Below are 14126 nucleotides of genomic sequence, written 5' to 3'. Positions count from 1 at the left end.
TTAACTGAGGAATGAGCAATAATGCGCCACGGTGCTTTTCTAATTTCACATTTTTCGACGCCAATAGGCGAGTCATCATGACCTACTTTAGCGTTAAGAACACTGGAAGAGGACTTTGTGCATTTCCAGCGACAGGAAGAACGCTTAATATGTGCAGATTTGCGGAGAAGCACCCCAGTCGCCACCTACATTTTTCTCATCTGGAATCTTCCGCTTCTGTATCCCATCAAAATGCAAATGAAGAAGCACACAGTTTATTCAGCACCTTTTTCACCAAAAGCAAACAAGAAATTCTAAAAGTACAATCCCCAGTTTCAACGGTTTTTAAAGGCGACAAAGCTTTGCGACTGAATAACACTGATACTCCAACAGAAATGTCCCAAACCTACAAGGTGTTAAAGGTGCAAGATGAAAGAGTTTAATAGACAGTGCCGTGAAATGTATTGCCCCCCTTCTAAAATCCTGATATTTTTGCATAGTTTCCCCACTTTGTTTAAAATCATCAACCGAATGAAAATATCACACAAATATAACCCAAGTGAACTTAAAATGCTGTTTTTAAATGTTGATTTTTTTGATTAAGGAAAAAAAAACTATTCACAGTTACCTGGCCCGTGTGAAAAAGTCAGTCATTTGTTCCTGAATTTCTGTCGCTCTCGGCATGATGTCTAGCTTTGGACGATCTTTTTGTCTACTTTGTCAAGCAGCTTCCTATTTAAGTGATTTCTTGATTGAGAACAGGTGTGGCAGTATCAGGCCTGGGTGTGGCTAGAGAAACTGAACTCAGGTATTATAAACCACAGTTATGTTTTTTCAGGGCCATGTAGGTTTGGATGTTTTTCTCCTTTAATCATAAAAAACTATTTAAAAACTGCATTTTGTGTTTATTTGTTTTGTCTTTGACGAATGTTTAAATTAGGTTGATAATGGGAAACATTTGTGTGTGACAAACATGAAAGAAATAAGAAATCAGGAAGGGGGCAAACACTTTTTCAAACCTCTGTAGCTAAATACAATTGCAAGGTTTCCTCTATGATAGCTCCAGCAGATGGATGTGATTGTATGCCACTTGATTCACCATAAGCACAGTGGAATTTATTTGTATTTCACAGTGATTTGCTTTTTCCCCATTATCCGTCCACACCCAGATTTAAGCAGGGAAAATGCAGGACTATGGCACTGAGCTGAGAGGCTCTTTCTACAACCCCAATTCCAATGAAGTTGGGACGTGTTATGTGTTAAACAAAGAAAAACAGAATAAAATGATTTGCAAATCATGTTCAAAATTTTTTTAATTGAATACACTACAAAGACAAGATATTTAATGTTCAAACTGATAAACTTTATTCTTTTTTTTTTTAGCAAATACTCATTAACTTAGAATTTTATGGCAGCAACATGTTCCAAAAAAGCTGGGACAGGCGGCAAAAAAGACTGAGAAAGTTGAGGAATGCTCAAACACCTGTTTCGAACATCCCACAGGTGAACAGGCTAATTGGGAACAGGTGGGTGCCACGATTGGGTATAAAAGGAGCTTCCCTGAATTGCTCAGTCGTCCACAAAGAGGTGACCCTCGCCCCATCTTTGCTTGTGAATAAGTGCGTGAGAAAATATTCAAACATTTTAAGGACAATGTTCCTCAACGTACAATTGCAAGGAATTTTGGGATTTCATCATCTACGGTCCATATCATCATGAAAAGGTTCAGAGAATCTGGAGAAATCACTGCATCTAAGCGGCAAGGCCGAAAACCAACATTGAATGCCCGTGACCTTCGATCCCTCAGGCGGCACTGCATCAAAAACCGACATCAATGTGTAAAGGATATCACCACATGGGCTCAGGAACACTTCAGAAAAACAATGTCAGTAAATACAGTTCAGCGCGACATCCGTAAGTGCAACTTTAAACTCTTATGCAAAGCAAAATCCATTTATCAACACCCAGAAATGCCTTCTCTGGGCCCGAGCTCATCAAAGATGGACTGATGCAAAGTGGAAAAGTGTTCTGTGGTCCGACGAGTCCACATTTCAAATTGTTTTTGGAAATTGTGGACGTCGTGAACCTCCGGGCCAAAGAGGAAAAGAACCGTCCGGATTGTTATGGATACAAAGTTCAAAAGCCAGCATCTGTGATGGTATGGGGCTGTGTTAGTGCCAATCGCATGGTTAACTTACACATCTGTGAAGGCACCATTAATGCTGATAGCTACATACAGGTTTTGGAGAAAAGCATGCTGCCATCCAAGCAACGTCTTTTTCATGGACCCCCCTGCTTATTTCAGCAAGACAATGCCAAACCACATTCTGCACGTATTACAACAGCGTGGCTTCGTAGTAAAAGAGTGCGGGTACTAGACTGGCCTGCCTGCAGTCCAGATCTGTCTCCCAATGAAAATGTGTGGTGCATTATGAAACGTAAAATACAACAACGGAGACCCCGGACTGTTGAACAGCTGAAGCTGTACATCAAGCAAGAATGGGAAAGAATTCCACCTACAAAGCTTCAACAATTAAGTGTCCTCAGTTCCCAAACATTTATTGAATGTTGTTAAAAGAAAAGGTGATGTAACACAGTGGTAAACATGACCCTGTCCCAGCTTTTTTGGAACGTGTTGCAGCCATAAAATTCAAAGGTAATGATTATTTGCTAAAAACAATCAAGATATTTAATGTTCAAACTGATAAACTTGTCTTTGTAGTGTATTCCATTAAATATAGGTTGAACATGATTTGCAAAACATTGTATTCTGTTTTTATTTATGTTTAACACAACGTCCCAACTTCATTGGAATTGGGGTTGTAAATGAAACTGGACACCAAATTCATCCAAGGACCTTGCTCTCCTGACACATTGTTTTGGTCTTCTGTGGCTTCTCGTTGCCACCTCAGGCTGTATGGTGTGTTTGTTCTCAGATTGTGGGATGTATAAATAAGCTGGAATTGCAAAATGTCATTTGATTCAAGATTTTAATATTTTATTTAGTCCCTCAAGCTTTTTTGTGAACTCCAGACACAACAAAACAAATACAATGGCGCCTTGACTTACGAGTTTAATTAGTTCTGTGACCATACTCGTATCTCAAATATCACATATTTAAATATAGAAAATACAATATTTTTCCGTTCGAGGCCTCGTGTTCCTTCTGGTGTGTGCACCTTGGCCACCAGGGGGGCAGTATGATACAGTCTTACAGACACAAACAAAGTAGAATTTCACAACTAAGGAACTCAGTAAGCTGCAGTAATATTAGTCATTGTTACCAGAGGATAATGAATATGCCTGCGAGTATTGCTATATATTCTCTCTACTTGTGTAGTTAACCTTTGTCTTAAAATAGCCGTTGGTTAAAGGTTATTAAACCCATCCATCCATTTTCTGAGCCGCATATCCTCACAAGGGTCACGGGTATGCTGGAGCCTATCCCAGCTAACTTCGGGCAAGAGGCGGGGTACACCCTGAACCGGTTGCCAGCCAATCGCAGGGCACATATAAACAAACAACCATTCACACTCACATTCACACCTAGGGGCAATTTAGAGTCTTCAATTAACCTACGCGTTATTAAACCGCCACATTTATTTATTATTTATTTTTGTCCGTGTACGGCATTTTGCATTGCGTGCTAGCATTAAGATAGCGCACATTCAAAGTGTTGTGGGTGTTTAAAATACGCAACATATGTTTGGTCCAACAGTAAACCTCAACTTGGAGTGGCTATAAACAGCTAGAAGCCTTTTTTTTTTTTTTTTTTTTTAAGAAGCAGAATTGTTCATATCTATCAAATTGCTGCTTAATGTAAAAGTTGAGTTCGCTGCCACCATCAAGCGCTCATATCTCAATTTTTTGCTTGAAAATCAAAGCGAAAAAATGTGGCTACGCAACAACTTGTATCTCGAAAAACGTGTAAGTCAGGTCACTCGTGACTAAGTCAAGATATAACTGGACAGTGGAACCCTTTAAGGGCCACTGATTGGTTCAGATTTACCAAATGTTTTTAGAAATAGCATTCATCCATTCTACTGTCATGATGGCAGTGCAAACTGAAGTTGTTTTTTTAAACTTTAACGGCATACTTTTCCGCAGAGATGTTGAATTCTGAATTGTACAACCACTGGGGCATTCAACACTGCTATCTTATCAAGGTATCGATCCCTCTTGAAGAAAGAAAGTACCTTGTCAGTAGGGCTCTTCACAAATGGGTGGTGACTAGAATCGGGGGGGGAGAAAAAAAATAAAAAATGCCGAATCAGAATATTTGGATTCAAATCACAACAAATCAAAGCATAAATTACTACTATAATCTGACAAGAGCGCCAATGCTGCCCCGCCACATTGACTTAAAAAAAAAAAAAAAGCTCTTCACAGAGATCTCAGCAGCTGTACACATCCATTACCCTAGCCCAGAGCAACTGTATGGATATTCATGGCAGCACAACAACCAAAGCTGAACAGGAGCCATCGCCGAGGTGGACAGCGACCACGGCAGAATGAATGGCAAAGCTTCATCCAATACACAGTAAAAGCTGACAAAAGGTAGCCAGCAGGCTAGGTAACCCACCAGCTAGCTGGAAAGGTTGGAGCTGGTCTAAGGCAAAAAGGATTTATTACACCGACAGTCACAAAAACAACCTACCTTTGGTCACTTTTATGGCGAGGGATCCTGGTTAAAATAAGTCATTTTAAACTAAAAGAAAAACTTTTCCAGAGGGAGAAGTGACAGCCAAAATATGACAGCGTATTCTTGTTTCCGGTTCAATAAATAGTTTTAAAATAATCAAATAGGATTTTTAATTTGTTGGACTGTTATTTTGGAATAGTACCGTAATTTCTCGTGTATAATGCGCACCAATGTATAATACGCACCCCCAAAGTTGACCTCAAAATTCTGAAAAACCCTTCTACCCATGTATAATGCATATTTACAATGCATGATTTTGCTTGTACCCATATGATCAAAACATGAATTATTATCTGTATTTTGTTATTTTTTTCAAATAACTATTCTGAAGTTAGGCACTTTATTTGAACACATACTTTCTTTTTATTTACTTGCTCTTATTTTGAAATTCACAGCCCTACTTTTATTTAGTAAATGAGAAAACACACAGTTGTGTGTTTGATTACCCAGGCAGAATTTGTAAGATGGGCACAATTCTTTAAAGAAAACAAACGCCTGGTAAAACAAATAAAATTTTATTTTAATGGAATTCAAATTAAACTGTTAAGCATTTCAGAAAAGCATTATCATTAAACAAAACATAACCATAAAGAAATAATGATGGTTGTTGTTCAGTCAGTCATATTTACAAAAACAATATTTCACAAATTCAGCCAGGGTATGTAAACTTATGAGCACAACTGTACATGTATGCAATCATAAGTACCACTGTCATCTTGGAATGAAAGTGTAGGCAACACAGCTTTTTCATAACCTCTAGGTGGCGGTGGCACATTGGAATGAAAGTGTACACCTTTCTCATAACCTCTAGGAGGTGGTGGCATATTGGAATGAAAGTGTACAACTTTTTCATAACCTATAGATGGCGGCATACATTTATAAAATGTGAAATTTTTTTTACATTTTCCCCAGTACCTATGTATAATGCATGCTATTGATTTTTGACAATCTTTTGGGGGGGAAAATGCACATTATACACAAGAAATTATGGTACAAGGAGTACCGATTCGATTCTGATTCGGAAGTCATTTAGATTTAGAGGGTGACACCAAGCCCTATTTATCAGCATCGTAGTTAACAAGGTTGAAAAAAAAAAACTGTGCCGACTCATTGGCACAAACCAACCCCAACAGAAATAGTGAACCGGGCACCATTCAATGGCTGATAACATGGTCTCCTGCCGTGGGGACTTTGCCATCAGGTCATTAAAAACTCAGATATGGTAGATCATTCAATCTGCTTAGTCCCATTTTATCATCATTTCAACTTTGCCACGACTGCCAAAAGAGCCAATGTAATGTCTACCATGACCCCCATCAATCATTTCCCAAAGAGGCATTAACACAACATTAAATTGCCTTTTACAAGCAATGTGTGTGTGGGGGGGGGGACAGGACTGAAAATTCATCCACAATCACAGTTATCCAAAAGGCCTCTGGCAGAGGATCCACTTTTGTTTTATAGATCCTAAAGGACAATGATGACGCCAGGTGCCCTTTATTCATCCCAATGCCATTATAGGTTCTCATAACGAATACCTTAACTCTGCATGCCCTGTGAGAAGGACACACTTTTAAATCACACACTTTGATGAAAGGAAACATTTGACAAGGGACTGACGAGCAGCCCAGCAGCTTTTAAACTTAAGTCAAATCATCAAAGCTAATTGCCCTCACAGCACAGCTTAGCAACACAGCCTATTGAAATGGTGCACCAGAACTAAAGAGAGATAACTGAAACAAGACTACAATGTTCTAAAGAATATATGAGAATATAGGGGGGGAAATAAACAATTTTCATTTACTGTGGGTACAATGGCTAAGTATATTTCCATGGAGCATCTTGAGAAGCAAGCTCAGTTTTGTGCTTTCGCTTTGGTAGAAAACCTCCAAAATTAAAAGCCAGTCGCAGTTTTTTTCATAGTTTGTACGGGGGTGCGACTTATACTCCGGAGCAACTTATATGTGAAATTATTAGCACATTATTATATAAGTTCACGTTATTTTAACACTGACAACCGCAAGAGGGCGCTCTAGGCCAGACGAAAGCGACGTAGAAGAGGAAGCGGCGCATCGTCTATCTCCGGAGTTGGCGGAGTTGTTTAGAAGTGACACCGAGGATGAAGATTTCATTGGATTTAGTGATTTGGAGTGACACTGATGGTTTGGTAAACTTGTTAGCATGTTCTTTATCCTATAGATCTTTATCTGAATAACTGTTAATATGTTACGTTAACATACCAGGCACGTTATCAGTTCGTTGTTTTTGCGTCATGTAACGTTAGCTGAATGTGTTACGTTAGCATACCGTACACCTATTCAGCCTGTTGTTCTCTATTTTATTTTTATTTTAAATTGCCTTTCAAGATGAAATGTATGTTCTTGGTGTTGGATTTTATCAAATAAATTTCCCCTCAAAAATGCGATTTATACTCCAGTGTGACTTATATATGTTTCTTCCTTCTTTATTATGCATTTTTTTGCTGGTGCGACTTATACTCCAGAGCGACTTATAGTCCGGAAAATACGGTAGATAAAGTAAAATTAATACTTTATTCTGTATGTTTGTTTATTTCTTCTTTACAATTTTGGTCACACTTTATTTAAGCCACACCTTTAAACAAGCAAGCAAGTTCTCCTTCAATTTTTTTGTACTGAACATTTTACTCACCTTTTCAAATTGTGGATTTGTAATAACTGTAAATGAGATATTTTGGGACATTTTTAATAATGGCCAATTGGTCATTAATCGTACAATGGTGATGATTGTGTGTAATTTTGTTTTGTTAATCTTGACGCAGTTGAGGCAAAATGTACTGCCTAATAATTGGCGGCAACCAGCAGAGGTGCTGTTAATTAGTGTGTCAACTAGGTTGCTGCCTAAAGAGGACCACGATTGTCAGCGATGGGAGGTTGAGCCATACACACGAAGACCTATGGTAATTCCTCCACGTATTATTCTGTTGAATTACTTTTAAAAAAAACAACAACAAAAAAGGTCATGTGACTAAACCTTGAAAACAGGATAGCTGACTACGGTTTGACTTCATGATTGTTTGAAGCCGAACTTGCAAAAATTGTGTTTTCTTTATGGCTGGAGTTTTCACCCTAAAGTTAAATACATATATATCATTTAGTTATACAAATATGATATACAGTATGTAAATAAGAATAAAGCCTCAACATTGAATATTGTAATCTTTGGTGTCTCTGTGGAGATAGATATCCTGCACTAAAAAAAGACATTGTAGGCATTTAAAATAAAATATCATACTAATATCCCGGCACTAAGGAATTCCCTTACACACAGGTGTCTGTTGCCTTGCCTCTGCTACAGATTTTTTACTATATAATAAGGCCCGCCGCTCACCGAGCGACAGGATAAAACGCCACTAAACTGTAGCACAGCATGTGGTGTTATGCAACTAGTTTTCATGGGTGGTCGACAGTGGGAAACGAGTTTATTAATGAATTAATTATGAATTACTTTTCCATGTACCAACCAAAATCAAGCCGACCGCCACCAAGGCGTACAATCAATCCATTTTCTATACCACTTATTCTCAGACATTCTTATGCTTGTACCGTATATTGCTGCACGATTTGCATATAGTGGCCACTCATGCCAGAGTAGCATCTGCTCCATTTGCACACTGATTGAGGAGTATCTGTAACATTTGCACAACCATTGTCCCAGATTATCGCAGTACTCGTCACTTTAAACCGCATACACTCCTCGAAGTCTCAGTGCCCTTTGCACAATGGTCATTGCACCGGACTATTGCGTTATTAGCCATTCGAACTGAGGACTCTGCATCTTTTTGCACAATTGTTGTTTGTTGTTGTTTTTTGTCAGTCTTTATGTCTCCAAAGTGTTCTGTAAATTGACTGTCTGTTGTACTAGAGCGGCTCCAACTACCGGAGACAAATTCTTTGTGTGTTTTGGACATACTTGGCAAATAAAGATGATTCTGATTCTGATTATATACTGTTGTGCACCAACAACACAACACCAGGCCAAAATCATGTTCAACTGCTAATTTTCTAAAAAAAAAAAAAAAAAAAAAAAAAATATGCAAATTTATTAAGCTGTTAATTAAAATGGTACAGACACGTTGCCGCAGCCAACTGTGCACAATAAAGTGCACTGGCTCCGACCCCAGAACAACACAAAAGGGTTTTAATACTTCAAAGGTCTAAGAGCCATGAGTGATGCAATAAAAAAACTTAAAATAAAAAACTACACTACAAAGTGTGGATATTAATCTGCACTCAAACTTATCGTTGTGGCTGACACACTTCCTTCTGAAACGAAGCATTACACTTTCAATTTTTAACGGCACAGGTTTACTCAAATGTGCACACAAACTATTTTCACTCTATCGTCTAACACCCAGACTTTCAATCTTGAGGCAACACAATGCCACCAGGCTCCAACAAAATAACGAAGGGGCATGAATAGGTAGATATGACACGCCCCTGCCAACACCTGTTTTTTGGCAGGGTGTTCACTAACAGTGAGGTAAGTTTTTTTTTATTTTTTAAAGGGGGTTTATAACACAAATTCCTTTTTAGTGTAAAATACAAATGATGTAACACTGGGGGCACACGCCACTTGAACTTTTAAACGACTCAAATTACAAACCTTGTAAATAATTTTCAACAAACATGATTTAAGAGCAATTTCAGGCAAACAATTAGTTAGTTTTTCTTACCGCTCAGCTCTGCTCTAATCTTTTATTCATGTGCACAGGGACAACTGTGTGAGACCCATATTAGGATAAATATGAACTGTTTACTGCTCCACATCTGACCAAGAATATCAGAGACTAAAATACGCATCTGGAGGTGCACTGCAATAGACTTTCATTAGGCAATAAGGGTCTATCCACAAAGCAATGGTGTCTCTTTAAAAAAGGAACCTCTAGAGTTGAAAAAATAACATTTTGTGACACTGGTTAAATTCCAAGTACAGTAATCCCCCCCCCCTCCATCACTGGGGTTACGTTCCAGACCACGCCCGCAATAAGTAAAATCCACAAGATAGAAATACCCTATTTAAATACACCCTAGGCATGTGTTCTTAGCATTTACAGCACTGAATCTTTTTAAGGTTTTTAAAAACACTTAAACCAATACTAACACATTTAAAGACATACATTGGGAGTGCAACAGCAATGGATGACACAAAATTATGTATTAACAGTATAAAAGACAAGCACAAATTTTTTTTTAATTCGCGATATAGCACGACCGCAAAGTGTGAAATAGCGGGGTTCACTGCAACAAATTTTTGGAAATTACTTTTCCCACTTAACTCCCGTGAATACTTTATTTTCTGATACGACTTCTGATGGGGGCGCCACGGTGGAAGGGTGACCGACTGGTTAGCACATCTGCCTCACAGTTCTGAGGACCGGGGTTCAAATCCCGGCCCCGCCTGTGTGGAGTTTGCATGTTCTCCGCGTGCCTGTGTGGGTTTTCTCCAGGCACTCCGGTTTCCTCCACATCCCAAAAACATGCGTGGTAGGTTGAGTGAAGATTCTGAATTGCCCCCAGTTGTGAATGTGAGTGCGAATGGTTGTTTATATAACCCCCCCCCCCTCGCCCAAAGATAGCTGGGATAGGCTCCAGCACGCCCGCGACCCTAGTGAGGAGAAGCGGTACAGAAAATGGATGGATGCATGGACTACTGATGGGATTGTAGTTCTGTTAAGACAAAGAAAGTAAAGAGATGAGCGAGTAACACTACTGTCTTTTTTGTGTAGTGTGTGAGTGTGTGACTATGCACCGTTTCACCTTTGGGTCACACCTGTTCCCAGGCTTAGTCCCTCAGGGCAACGGGGGGAGAGGTCAGGGGTTGTGGCATCACATGACACTTGCCTCAAAGATTTGTTTCAGAGGTGACACAAACAAAACCACTTTGTCAAACAAGTAATTATTGACTGTTTATGTCACTAAATTATTGTCAGTGTCATCTTGTATATTAAGCCATCAAAAGATGTAATGTCACTGTATGCCAGTCATTTCCCCAACAAGTAGTCATTTGTACACCGGGTCCCTGGTTTATGACAGTGTCGCGTTCCTCGGGCTGCGACATAACCTGAATTTGTACTTGCCATAGTCTATCACTAACCTATCCTAATAGAGTAGTAAAATTCGATTAACAGTTACTGACACTTCTTCCTGAGTCTGAGGTTGCGAGAGTGAAAGTGAAGCTAATATGCTTTGTTTACGCTTTTGATATTCCACATTCGTAGAGCTTCCCAGTGCAAGCAGCACATTCTGTAATTAAGAAGGTAATAAATGTCATTTCTCATGTCTCCTTATGTAACTATTGCAACAGCATTTGAATGATAATGCAGCTGAGGGTCGATGGCAGGCAAATAAGAAGGTGTAGAGCAAACATGTGGCAGAGCCAAGTGAGCCACACATATCAAGTCATGAAATGCTGAAACCATTTAGACAAAATGCATGCCGCAAATGCATTGCTGTCACTCAAAGACGCCACAAATCAAATAAAACTCAAAGATCACCGCTGAGTACAGTCTGGCAAGCGCTCGCCGCTAGGAATGTCGGTCATGTTCACATTGCAACAATCCAGGAAAACAATCCAAAAAGTGTTTACTTCACATTATTTGCAGAAGAGGGTTTGAAATGTCAACAACACGTCCACCTCTTGGTCCTCTTTACGTAGGTGAAGAGGTAACACTGCCAGATGCCTGTGCCTTTGTTGACACTGTCAGCTTGGAGTGGGAATCAAAAACTGAGTAAGAACAACTGCAGCCACATGTGAATGCACAAACATGTCATATTTCATGAGGCCACTGTCTGTTTCCAATGAACAGAGATTTAGAAAGCCACTGCAAACGTCACGAGACACTGAAAATGATTCACTTCCCCAAACACATTATGCACTGAGGTCATGTCTACACAAACATACATTTTTATGCGCAAACCACGTTTCTTCCAGATCTGATCCAGATTTAACAAGAAAATTTCCAGTTTTATATTGCTTAGTTACTTGTGATACACAAGTCTTATTTGATTTCAATGAAACTTGCCATGTGCACGCATGGTCAGATTCTGTCAAAGTCATAACTTCCATCCAGATTTAAAGACAACAAAAAAATAAAAATCTAATTTGTTCATACGCTCATTATCTCCCACACAACTCATCCTATTTGAACATAAAGGTTCTGGGTCAGAAACTATCATGCCAAACCAAGTTTAATTCAGTTTTGACATATTTAGACACTTACATTTCTGCCAAATTACATCCAGTTTAAACAAAATGTGCTACGTGTATGCAAGTTCATAAGATTTAAAGTCAAGCCACCTACCATCTAGATCCAATTTAGATTTTATTTAATATGAAAAATCTAATTTGATATGTTCATACAAATTTGAACAATGCTTCCTGGATCAGAAACAGTCGTGTCACAAGTAGTTCTATCTGTATTTGATTAATCTTGAACACGAAAGACTCCATTTTACGTTACTGATGTTGCTTTTTGTCTAAATCAGAGATAAATCAAATTTAGCAAACCCAATTTAGCATGTTCCAACAATCTCTGCCAAACAGGTCCAATTTGAGAACAATGCTGGGTTAAAATCTAAAACAGAGACATGCAGCCCACCTCTATTAGAAACTGCAATATACATGTGATGTGGCTGTGTTCAGAACTAACCAATCTCATTCAACTCACGTTAAATGGTCGTCAGCAGCACGCACCTCCCCCCATTTAAAGTGCCTCGGATTAACCCCAAATATATTTCTGATGTTCTAGTAGCCATTTCCTGACATTTTTTGAAGGTTTTGTGCTGACACTGAATTTTATTTGGAACTACTCATTATTCCGTCCACATTGTCCAAGGCCCCAGGTTCCAGCGGAAGAAAAACAGTGTTTCAGATTTTTTTTTTTTTTTTATTAAATGATGTGATGAAACCAAGGTTGACCTTTTCTGCCAAAATTCCAAAAGGTATGTTTGGCACAAACACAACACTGCTTATGACCAAAAGAATACCTTACCTACAGTGAAGAATGGTGGTGGCAGCATCATGCTTTGGGTTTGGTTTTCTTCAGCTGGAACTGGGACAGGACAAGGTGGAGGAAATTGTCCACAGTTTGAAATAGTCACTGTTAGCACGAAACCTTCAGGCTTCTGCTAGAAAGGAAAAAAATGACTACTAGAACATCTGAACTTTATTTGGCATTAACCAGAGGCATTTGAAATTGTGGCAGGTTTGTGTTGACCTCCATTTAACATGAGTTTAAATGTGATTGATCAATTCTAAACACAGCTACATCCCCAGTAATAAGAGGGTGTGCACGCCTGTGCCCCCATATCTCAGTTTATTTTTACTTCCCCTCGCAAAAATATTAGAAGATGCCTTTTTAATTGAGTTGTACATAGAGGTCACATCAATGGTGAAAAAAAGGTTTGAAATTATTTCTCTTGGTCTCATTTTTGTATATCACAAAAACCTGCCATTTGCAGATGGGTGTGTAGAGTGGGTGTGTTATATTTACTGTATGCCGTGGCACAAATGAGAGGTTGTTTCTTTTTTTTTTGTGCACACTTTATACCTATTTCGTGTAAAAATTAGCATTCTGAGTTTATATTATATACATTATTGTGGCCATAATCTAATCCTCCCTCATTTCATGTCTGTACAAACTTGTAATCACCTGTGAATCTGATCCATATTTGCTATTGATGTAGATAAGAGATTTAGATGTGTCATGTATATTTCAGAAAAATACCAGAATGAGTATTCACTCTTGAGTACTCACTGATACAGAGTAACCCAAACTACTAGTACTTTGGATACATAAAATTGAAATTAATACAATAACAGATAATTGTGAACATACTTTATTTCTTACTCACAAGGTAATTCGCTGTTTCAAACCGCTGCAGTGTACCGGCAACTACTGTCAAGGAGGACTTACTCAATGTCAGATTTGGGGGGGGGGGGTTGTTTTGCCTTAAATATCAGTGGTTGCTATCAGCAGCCTTCAGCAGTAACCGATACCTTCAAATCAGGCCGGTATCGGCCCCAAGAAACTAATTAAGGAAATATTCATCCTGATTCTATAATTTCAACTGGCTGCGAGGGAACAAATTGTTTGAAACAAAACTAAGACAAATGCTGACAGCCGAGGACCCCCCTCGGTGCCCTCTCAAAGAACCCTGGAAGCCCCAGGACCTCGGCTTGGACACCTTCAGCGCGTTGCAAGCCTAAGCTCTGAACTTGTGCTCAATTCGGCTTGAGTACAACTTTATGTCCACACGAAAAACAAAAACACGAGCCAGCCTGTATATTGGACCTCTTGCGCGGGGAGACCGTGGAGTGGAAACGGCACGTATCCTGAACCCTTTTTTTAGTCCACGCCAGGAATGTGGACATATAATCGCACTGCCCCCTTCTGAAAAGTGGA

The 14126-nt window shown here is 39.1% G+C and overlaps 1 protein-coding gene across 5 annotated transcripts in view; it reads right to left on the bottom strand.

The window, feature by feature from the left end:
• The window catches only part of peak1 (pseudopodium-enriched atypical kinase 1), a 67338-nt gene that overhangs the window by 52788 nt on the left and 424 nt on the right, over positions 1–14126 (bottom strand). Inside the window, exon 2 of one of the 5 annotated variants that reach the window (XM_061773486.1) lies at positions 4176–4209. The exons of 3 other annotated variants lie outside the window; for them this stretch is intronic. The gene's annotated coding sequence lies outside the window, so the exon portion shown is untranslated. Of the gene's footprint in view, positions 1–607; positions 1311–4175; positions 4210–14126 lie in introns of those variants that run through there. One more of the 5 variants, XM_061773485.1, reaches the window with a different exon arrangement.

This window comes from Phyllopteryx taeniolatus, chromosome 5, assembly GCF_024500385.1.
Source record: "Phyllopteryx taeniolatus isolate TA_2022b chromosome 5, UOR_Ptae_1.2, whole genome shotgun sequence".
Taxonomy (NCBI): Eukaryota; Metazoa; Chordata; class Actinopteri; order Syngnathiformes; family Syngnathidae; genus Phyllopteryx; species Phyllopteryx taeniolatus.
The sequence above is the reverse complement of the archived record's forward strand: the minus strand, read 5'-3'. Positions and strand labels throughout refer to the sequence as shown.